The sequence below is a fragment of the Euphorbia lathyris genome, chromosome 7 (genome assembly GCF_963576675.1).
Source record: "Euphorbia lathyris chromosome 7, ddEupLath1.1, whole genome shotgun sequence".
Taxonomy (NCBI): Eukaryota; Viridiplantae; Streptophyta; class Magnoliopsida; order Malpighiales; family Euphorbiaceae; genus Euphorbia; species Euphorbia lathyris.
The window spans coordinates 87,082,249-87,093,069 of record NC_088916.1 but is presented as its reverse complement, the minus strand read 5'-3'; the positions used below and the strand labels follow the sequence as shown (position 1 = coordinate 87,093,069).

At 40.5% G+C, this 10,821-nt stretch overlaps 1 non-coding gene across 1 annotated transcript; it reads right to left on the bottom strand.

The window, feature by feature from the left end:
• Positions 1 to 400: 400 nt before the first annotated feature.
• LOC136201707 (small nucleolar RNA R71) lies at positions 401 to 507 on the bottom strand. The gene has a single exon (XR_010674049.1). It is a non-coding gene; the product is annotated as a small nucleolar RNA R71 (small nucleolar RNA).
• Between the last annotated feature and the right edge of the window lie 10,314 nt (positions 508 to 10,821).

The window sequence follows — 10,821 nt, the reverse complement described above, 5'->3', positions numbered from 1 at the left end:
AGAAGAGGGAGAGAATAACAACCCTCCTGTCATGCGAATCAGAGACTATTCAAGGCCAACCACAGAAGGTCATTCATCATGCATCGTGTTGCCCAACGAAGGAAACAACATGTTCGAGGTGAAAGCATCTATGATACAAATGTTGCAGGCAGCAGTACAGTTCAATGGATATCAGTCGGAAGATCCAAATGGGCATATCCTCGAATTTATCACGCTGTGCAACACTTTCACATCAAACAGGGGCGTTTTTGATGACATAATCAGACTAAAGCTGTTTCCTTTTACCCTAAGAGATAAAGCAAAGAATTGGTTGAAAAACTTGCAACCAGGAACGATCACCACTTGGGAAGAAATGGACAGTGCGTTCTTAATGAAATATTTTCCACCACGATAAGCCATTAAGCTCAGAAACGAGGTTTCCCATTTCGTGCAAGAAGAAGATGAATCATTAGCCGAGGCATGGGAAAGGTACAAGGAACTGCTAAGGAGAGTACCCAATCATGGCATCCCTATGTGGATGCAGATGCAGAACTTTTACAATGGGGTGACCAACATTTATAAGATACAGATCGAATCCATTGCCAATGGAAACCCCGAAGATCTGGAACCTCAAGCCTTGTACGACCTTATTGAGAGAGTAGTGAGCACAAGTTTTAACTGGCACTCCGCCAGAAGTGAAGGAAAAAGAGCGGGAAATGAAGATGTTGTGTCAAAATTGACTAGCCAGGTAGAACAGCTTGCCAACAGCTCGGTAAGATAAATGTGTCCTCGATCCACAACGAACCACCATTCAATGACATGTGTGATTTTTGTGGAGGGCTTCATTTCAACATCAACTGTGCTAGAGTTAAGTAGGGAAAGGGGGCACAGGCAGAATGTGACTATGCAGGGTATAATCAGAGGAATCCACCGAACCCATATTCTAACACATACAACCCTGCCATAAGAAACCATCCGAATTTTGGATGGACAGGCCAGCCGAACCAGCAGGAACAACCGAGGTATCAGGAACAACCGCGATATCAACACCAGCAAGGAGGACATTACTAGTTCATGAAACAAACACAAGCTTTGATTAAAAATCTGGAAACACAAGTCAATTAGTTAGCTGCATCTACGTCAAAAGGGAAGGGAATCATGCCAAGCAATACAGAGCCAAACCCAAAGGGCAATGTCATGGCAATAACCCTGAGATCTGGTAAGCAAACTCAACCTATTGTATCTACTGATGAAAATGCTGAATGCGCAGAAACATCCGAAGGAACTGAAGGAGAGCAGGAACAAACTTTTCCCCGCCGAGAAGAAACCAAGCAGACAAAGTCTACCAATGAGCAGGATCAAGAGGAGCGCGGAAAGATGTACAAGCCACCGCCGCCGTATGTCCCGCCTGTGCCATATCCAACAAGGTTGATCAACAAAAAGCTGGAAGAACAGAATTCTAAGGTGTTAGACACCTTAAGGAAGTTGCACATCAACATTCCGTTCGTAGAAGCACTTGCACAGATGCCGTCATATGCAAAATTCTTGAAAGATCTCCTGTCAAACAAGAAAAAGTTGGAGAACATATCAATGATCCAACTCAACCGGGATTGTTCCTCAATACTCCAAAAGAAGCAGCAGCTACCGAAAAAGCTAAAAGATCCAGAGAGTTTTTCTATTCCTTGTTCAATTGGAAGGTTAAATATTGAAAATGCGCTATGTGACCTAGGAGCTAGCATAAATTTAATGCCATATTCTGTATATGCTAAGCTAGGATTAGGAGAGCCACAACCAACCAGAATGTCTATTCAATTGGCTGATCGCTCTGTATGTTATCCTAGGGGAATAGTGGAAGATGTGTTGGTCAAAGTGGGAAAATTCATATTGCCTGTTGATTTTATCATAATGGATATAGATGAGGACATGCACGTTCCTACTATCCTAGGAAGACCATTTTTAGCTACAGGTAAGGCATTGATAGATGTGGGAGAAGGACAATTATTCTTAAGAATTAATGGAGAAAGATCATTTTCAAAATGAATGAGGCAATGAGACGAGCTAACACTAGTGATGACACATGTTGTTTCTTAGATGAGTTTCAAAGTCTTTCTACTTTGCAGGAACATGACACTCTGGAGACTCTATTGGGAGAAGAGGTGAGCATATGTGAAGGAACAGGCTGTTCCATTGAATCCAACTTACCTACACCTCCTTTTGATCCTACTGTTCCCACTCATCAGGAACCGCCGGAGATACCAACTGTACCAGTGTCTAAACCATAATTGAAACCGTTACCTGCACACCTCGAGTATGCTTTCCTAGAACCACCCAGTGGCAGTCCAGTTATTATATATTCAAATTTAACTCCTGATCAGAAAGCGCAACTCATGGCAGTTCTGCGAAGGAACAAGGAGGCAATCGCATGAAAAATTGATGACATTAAAGGGATCAGTCCAACAGTCTGTGTCCACAGAATTTTGATGGAGAAGGATCACAAGCCATCTATCCAGCCACAATGCAGATTGAACCCCCACATGAAGGAGGTTGTGCGAAAGGAAGTGATCAAGCTGCTGGATGCCGACATTATTTATCCAATCTCTGATAGCATATGGACCAGCCTTGTTCACGTTGTACTGAAGAAGGGAGGAACAACCGTGGTACTGAACGAGAAAGACGAGCTGATTCCCACAAGGACCATAACAGGATGGCGAGTTTGTGTGGATTACTGAAAGCTCAACGAAGCCACAAGGAAGGATCATTTTCCTTTGCCCTTCATAGACCAGATGTTAGAACGGTTAGCTGGGTATGCTTTCTACTGTTTCCTTGACGGTTACTCGGGGTACAACCAGATTGCAATTCACTGTGAAGATTAGGAAAAGACAACGTTCACATGTCTATATGGGACCTATGCCTATAGGCGCATGCCGTTCGGATTGTGCAACGCGCTAGCCACATTTCAAAGATGCATGATGTCTATATTTCATGATATGGTGGAGTGAACTGTAGAAATATTCATGGACGACTTCTCTGTTTATGGAAACTCTTTTGAAAGCTGTCTAAACAACCTCGAGGCCATGCTTGTATGATGCAAGGAGACCCACTTGGTCTTGAATTGGGAGAAATGTCACTTCATGGTTACAGGTGGAGTTGTTCTCGGGCACAAGATTTCAGAAAAGGGGATGGAAGTAGATAAGGCTAAGGTGGAAGTAATAGAGAAGCTGGCTGTTCCAACTAATGTAAAAGATGTGAGAAGTTTTCTGCGGCACGCAGGGTTCTACAGCCGGTTTATCAAAGATTTTTCGAATATTGCGCTGCCCTTATCTGCATTACTTCATAAGGATGTGGAATTTTCTTTTGACGCAAGCTGTCTAAAGGCTTTCGAACTGTTGAAAGGCAAGCTGATCAACTCACCTATACTGGCAGGACCCGACTGGGAACAACCTTTTGAGATGATGTGTGATGCAAGTGATACATGTGTGGGAGCTGTTCTTGGACAAAGAATCGAGAAGAAGTTTAGGCCTATTTATTATGCAAGCAAAACATTAAACGAGGCCCAGCAGAACTACACCACGATAGAGAAGGAGCTTCTGGCAATTGTGTTTGCTTTCGACAAATTTCGCCCCTACTTGGTGTTGTCAAAGGTCATTGTTCACACAGACCATGCCGCACTACGCTACTTGTTCGCAAAAAAGGATGCTAAGCCTAGGTTGATCCGTTGGTTATTATTGCTTCAAGAGTTCGATCTCGAGATTAAAGATAAGAAGGGAACGAAAAATGTGGCAGCTGATCATTTATCAAGAATTCCTCACCAAAGCAGCTAGGAACAACTAGAGATTTTGGAGAGTTTTCCAGACGAGCGTTTATACACCGTACAACATGCGCCCTGGTTTGCTGACATTGCCAATTACCTAGCCAGCTCTCTTAAACCTCACAACCTGTCCACCAATCAAAGGAGGAAGTTCTATGCTGAAATCAAATATTATTTTTGGGAAGAACCCTATCCATTGAGGTTGTGCGCCGATCAAATTATTCGAAGATGTATATCTTAAGAGGAGGGACATGTTGTTCTAAGCAATTGTCATGACATAGAAGTTGGAGGACATCATAGCGCTAGCAGAACTGCAGCCAGAGTACTTCAATCAGGTTTTTTCTGGACGGCACTTTTTAAATATGCAAATCTGTTCGTTCGCACTTGCAATGAGTGCCAACGAATAGGCAATATTTTAGCTAGAAATGCCATGCCCCTAAATAACATAGTTGTTTGTGAAATTTTTGATATATGGGGAATAGATTTTATGGGACCATTCCCCACATCCTTTGGGAATAAATTTATCTTAGTAGCTGTAGATTACGTTAGTAAGTGGGTTGAAGCAATGGCCAGTCCCACCAATGACGCTCGAGTGGTTGTAAAATTCCTGAAAAGGCTGTTTGCCAGATTCGGTGTCCCACGAGCGATCATTAGTGATCAAGGAACCCATTTTTGCAACGCAAAATTTGAAAAAGCTGATGGGCAAGCTTGGAGTCTCTCATAGAATTGCCACACCTTACCATCCACAAATAAGTGGACAGGTTGAGATTTCGAATCGAGAAATCAAAAGGATTTTAGAGAAAACTGTTGGCAATTCTAGGAAGGACTGGACAAACAAGTTTGACGATGCTCTTTGGGCGTATAGAACAGCTTATAAAACACCCATTGGGATGTCTCCGTTTAGACTACTGTACGGAAAGTCTTGTCACTTGCCAGTTGAAATGGAACATAGGGCTTTTTGGGCGTTAACTTTCTTGAATTTTGAGCAACAGGCTGTGGGAGACCAACGAAGACTTCAACTCTGTGACATGGAGGAGTTCAGGCTTTTTTCATATGAGAATGCAGTGAATTACAAGGACAAGACCAAGATGTGGCACGATAGAAAAATCCAGCTAAAGACGTTTCACGAAGGACAAAGAGTTCTCTTGTACAATTCGAGACTCAGGTTGTTTCCTGGAAAGCTGAAATCAAGATGGACGGGACCCTATCTGGTGAACAAGGTGTTTGGTCATGGTGCAGTTGAAATTGGCAAGGAGGGTCAGGAACCTTTTAAGGTGAATGGGCAAAGACTGAAACCTTATCTAGAGAATGATCACACGAGGAAGATCGATACAGTGCATTTCCAAGATCCCCCAAGCCACTAGAAGCACAAATAGGGTGTTCGCTACAAACACCAATTGTAGCACAAGTAACATTGCATTTAAATTAGTTTGCATTTCAAATTTTGTTCAATAAAGTTAAAGGTAGTTTAGATAAATTTTGTGTCGAGAAATGGGCCGTTTTGGATTTCTCTGAAGCAAGCAAAGATGTAAAACTTACACCTTTCCACAAGGGTTAAGTTTTACGTTTTTGCCTGTTCAAATAGGGAGTTGATTTACTTTTCTGTAAAAGAGATATCCTTAGGAACCGGGAGGCGAACAAACGTCTGAAAAAGTGAAATGTCTCATCATATGTCACTAAGTACTTATTTCACATACTCTTTTTTCCTCGATAACATCCAACGGATAGGGGAGTCATAATTGAAAATTTTGAAGCGTGACCGTTCGTCGCCCTAGGGTCTCTTCGGAGAAACGCGCCTTTTGCCAACTACTTGTCCAGGTGGCGTCCTTTGGACCGCTCTCATAAAGACCGGTTGGCAATAAGACGTTTCTTTAGTTCCTCAAAGCTTTGGTGACATTTATCATTCCACTGGAATACAACTCCCTTTCTCAGCAATTTAGTTAATGGACCTGCAATCAGAGAAAAACCCTCTACAAATCTCCTGTAATAACCAGCTAACCCAAGAAAACTCCTAAGCTCTGTAACGTTCTTTGGCGGTTCCCATTCATCAATAGCTTTAATTTTGGAAGGGTCGGGTTGAACCCCTTCACCTGACACCACATGACCAAGGAATACAACTTCATCCATCCAAAATTCACATTTGCTCAGCTTTGCATACATCTGATTATCTCTCAAAATTTTCAAAACAATTCTCAAATGTTGTTCATGCTCACCCACAGTTCTTGAATACACTAGGATATCATCAATGAATACCACAACAAACTTATCTAGATATGGCTGAAAAGTCTTGTTCATTAATGCCATGAAAGCTGCAGGAGCATTAGTCAAGCCAAAAGGCATCACAAGAAACTCAAAATGACCATACCTTGTACGAAAAGCAGTTTTAGGTATGTCAGCTTCTGCAACTCTCAACTGCCAATAGCCCGATCTTAGATCAATCTTTGAAAAATGACGAGCTCCTCTAAGCTGATCTAGCAAATCATCAATCCGAGGCAACGGATACTTGTTTTTCACTGTCATTCTGTTCAATTGTCTGTAATCAATACACAATCGCATACTTCCATCTTTCTTCTTCACAAATAATACAGGTGCTCCCCACGGTGAAGTACTAGGTCGTATAAACCCCTTTTCAAGTAGTTCTTCTATTTGTTTCTTCAATTCTTGTAATTCCATTGGAGCCATTCTATATGGAGCAATTGATATAGGAGATACTCCTGGCATGGTCTCAATAGGAAAATCAATCTCCCTATGAGGTGGTAATCCTGGTAGTTCATCTATGAATACATCTGCAAAATCTCTCACCACTGGAATATTCTCCAATTTGCCTCCATCCTCCCTAGTGTCCACAACATGAGCTAAATATGCCTCACACCCATTTCTAATCCATCTAATTGCTTGAATTGCAGATATTAAACAAGATGGCACAACCTTTCTCTCCCCAACAAATAACACAGTTGATTCTGAATTAAAATGTAACACAACTTCCTTTGAACAACAATGAACTTTAGCTTCATATTTACATAGCCAATCCATCCCCAAAATAATATCGAATTCTCTAAACCCCATAACTACTAAATCTATAGGGAACTCACTTCCCCTCACTTTTATAGGACAATCTCTCAGAACCTGATTTACAATAACATTATTCCCAACTGGTAGGATAACTCCCACATCATATCCTAATGGTTCTACCGTCCCATTTATTTTCAATATAAACTCAGGTGTTATGTATGAATGAGTGGATCCAGGGTCAATCAAAACAAAAGCTAAGGTATCAAGGATAGAAATTGTACCGGATATAACCTCTGGTGCTATTTGAGCTTCACCCCTCGTCATATTGAAGGCTCTATTTCGTGGTAAATTTTGTGTCTGTCCACCCATAGGAGCATCATGTCTACCCCATCTACCTCCTCCTCGACCTCTGCCTCTGCCTCTATCCACTCCAGCTGCACCACCTCCTATATTAGACTGAGGTTGAACTCTCTCTCCTCTATCAACTAGTAAGGGACAATCATTACGATAATGGCCTGTTTCTCCACACTTAAAACATGTACCCTTCTTAAATAAACCATAACACTCTCCTGTGTGAGATCGGCCACATCTACCACAAACCAGGGAAGGTCCCCAACACTCACCTCTGTGTACCCGTCCACATGTCTGACAAGCTGGAAAAGATGTTGTCCTCGCTCCTCTTCTATACCCACTATTAAACCGACCACCTGAAAATCTGTTACTACCAACGGATGGAGCACTACTCAAAACATCTCCAAATCCTCCCCGTGATCTAGTCCCACCACGATGGATACTACTACTACCTCTAAATTGTTGAGAATAGCCTCTAGAAGAAACTGAGAATCCACCTCTCTTTGATGGCCTGCTAGACTGGCCTTCTGTATCAAATCTAGCCCTTTTAGTTACAAAAAGTTGTTCTTTATCTTTCACAATTTCCTCCGCTCTGAGTGCAGATTCTACTAACAATCTAAAGCTCGTTTCATGTGCATGAATCCCCATTCTAACATCTGGGTGTAGACCATGTTCAAACCTGCGACATTTTGCTTCTTCTGTAGCCACATTTGCAGGTGCATATTTGGCTAAAGTGTTAAACTTAAGCTCGTATTCAGCCACAGACATATCCTCCTGCATAAGGGTCAAAAACTCTGTTTGTTTCCTATCTTTGTATATCTTTGACATGTACTTATTAGTGAACAACTTCTTGAAAATATCCCATGTTATTTCAGTTCTAATTCTTGTCCTTTTTATAGATCTCCACCATTCTAAAGCTTCACCAGTGAAAAGATTAGAAACATATTTGACCATTGAGTCCAGACGACACTCTGTGTTCTCAAGTACATCTTCAATCTTGGCCCACCATTTATCAGCTATATCAGGATCTGTGCTACCCTCAAACTCTGTTGCACCCATCTTTTTAAGCCTTTCAAATTTTTTATCAAAGATTGGCGCATCTCGACGAGCTTGAACACGTGGCTGAGGCTGACCTTGAGCCAAATAGATTCCCATCATCTGTTCAAACTGGTTGTAACCCTGAGGATACCCTGCATGTTCTGAAGCTCCTATATGTTCTGAGCCCCCAGACTCATGAACACGACCAACTGAACCATGACTAGACATATGACCGGATTGTCCATTCTCACCATCAGACTCCATAACCCTACATGAAACATGACCATGTCAACATGCTTTAGAATAAGAAAACATGATTATGTGGTCTTAACCTAGGAATCCAAAACAAGTCATACACAACCTAATCCCTAGGAAAGTAGACCCGCTCTGATACCACTAAATGTAACCCCCTCATTTGGATCACATGATATCTCACACAATATCAGTCATAGACATGTTTTCAATTCTCAATCATATAAACTTCAATCTCATATAAATTTTACATATTATACATAAGAGAAAGCATTTATAATTTACAATACACGTTTAAGTCATTATCCTACACAGAGGATTTACAAAACAAAAGTACATTCACAAGACTCCAAAATGCCTAGATGAGAATGGACTGACACTGCTGGTGCGACCTTAAGCAAGAAGAACTCCACCTAACCTGTAAAATCTGTTGGCAAGGGGTGAGCTGCCTACTCAATAAACATATTACACATATATGTATATACAAGGAATGTAAAGAGCACAAACCAAAATAGGTCATCAGTACCAAGTTAGAATTTATTCATTTAGAATAGTAATACTGATTTTAGAAAGGCCTTGCTATACTTAGACAATATATATAAAATGGTCCTTGGGCCCAATCTGTATTCCGGCTCACTAAATTCGGAATACAATCATCTGTGCTACGGAGGAGTTACACTCACTCACGTACTCATATATCTCAACACATGTGCTTCCGGCTCACAATATTCGGATAGCACTCTCAACTTGGACCATTTCACATATCCATCTAAGCAAGCTCATATTCATTTATAATCCAACCATTATTCAGTTCCAGTATGTGCACAAGGCTTAACATGCCGTATTTACGCATAACACTGCAACATACTCAATCATAACACTTTCTTATCAATCATGACGTATCATAAACACTCAAACATTATCCACATCATTCACATCAGATTCAACCACATCTCACACTCAACAAGTCACAAGGCACAATACATTCATACACATATATAAGCAATATGCTTACCGTCGCACTTGGTTCGATCTATTCAACACGATCGGGTGTGCGTTCAATTGCACCTTGCCCTCCTAATGTCACATAACATTGATACAATTAGACTTAACATAAACTTAATGAAAATATAAACTAAGGAATCCTATATGATTTACAAGACACTAATGCCACAAAGTTCATGCAATCTAATCCTTTTGTCTTAGATCATCACATGACCTACTTGCACACATTCTGCCATAACTTTCTCTATATTAATCCAAATGCCCTGATTCTTGAACCTACTGAAACTAGACATATATGGGTATCACATATCCAAAATTCACTTTAATATCACTTCTACACAATATATGGCATGCAAAATGATTCGGTCCTGTTTCCAGCCAAGAAACAGACTATTCAGATTTGCATCTACCATAATTCACTCAACCTAGCTCACAATAAACACAATGGATTGCCAAATCCTTTTACAGACATATACTTCAAGTATTTAGGAACACTTTTGTATAAAGAAACTTTCTCCAATTCGGACTTTAAGATCCTCAAAATGCTACATCAACATGGCTGCCTCACATGACATTCAATTTCGAGGCAGTCATGTTCCATCTAGGTTTTCTTCATCTATATATGGAATTAAAGTCCCATATTTTACAGAGGGTTTCATAACACATATAGAAACACATGTTATTCTTTATGTATCTTCAAATTCGAAGAATATCAATATGAAAAACATGCTCCAAAATGACTGAAAGCAGTACCCTAGATTTCTGTTTAGGGCACTTGATACATATCTTTCATTTGGACAACCTATAACCACTTTAAACAACACCAAAACTCAAAAAACTCCATCACAACTCATCCACAACAAATCCTATGATCATACCTAGGTATTTCAGAATCTCAAACTCATAGAAAACAAGCTAAAACAACATACTAACCTTCAACTCGTGTCTATCACCTAGTATGCTTCCTAACTTGACTTGTTTGACTCGAAAATGGAAGAAATTGGAAGAGTTTTCTTTGGAGAGGTTTAGGGTATGAACAAGGAAGGTTTTGCTGAAGCTTTGGTCGAAATTGTGGCTGGAATAGATAAAGAATGAGTTGTGCACATCATTTGGCAAATGAAGAGGTGTATTTTGTCTTAATATTGGGGTGACACCTCGTGCTTGCTCACAAACCTCAAATTCAGCCCTCCTAAAGTGTAACTTAATCAATTTAGGACATATGAATTCATTCATTCATTCATTTAAGTCCTAACTCAATTAACCAATCGTTACATCTTAACGATACACTAATCGTCTACTAATCGCACGGTAATCGCATTATGCATATGAAACTTCTAATGACAATGCGATAAATCTAAAATGTATGTATTCAATCA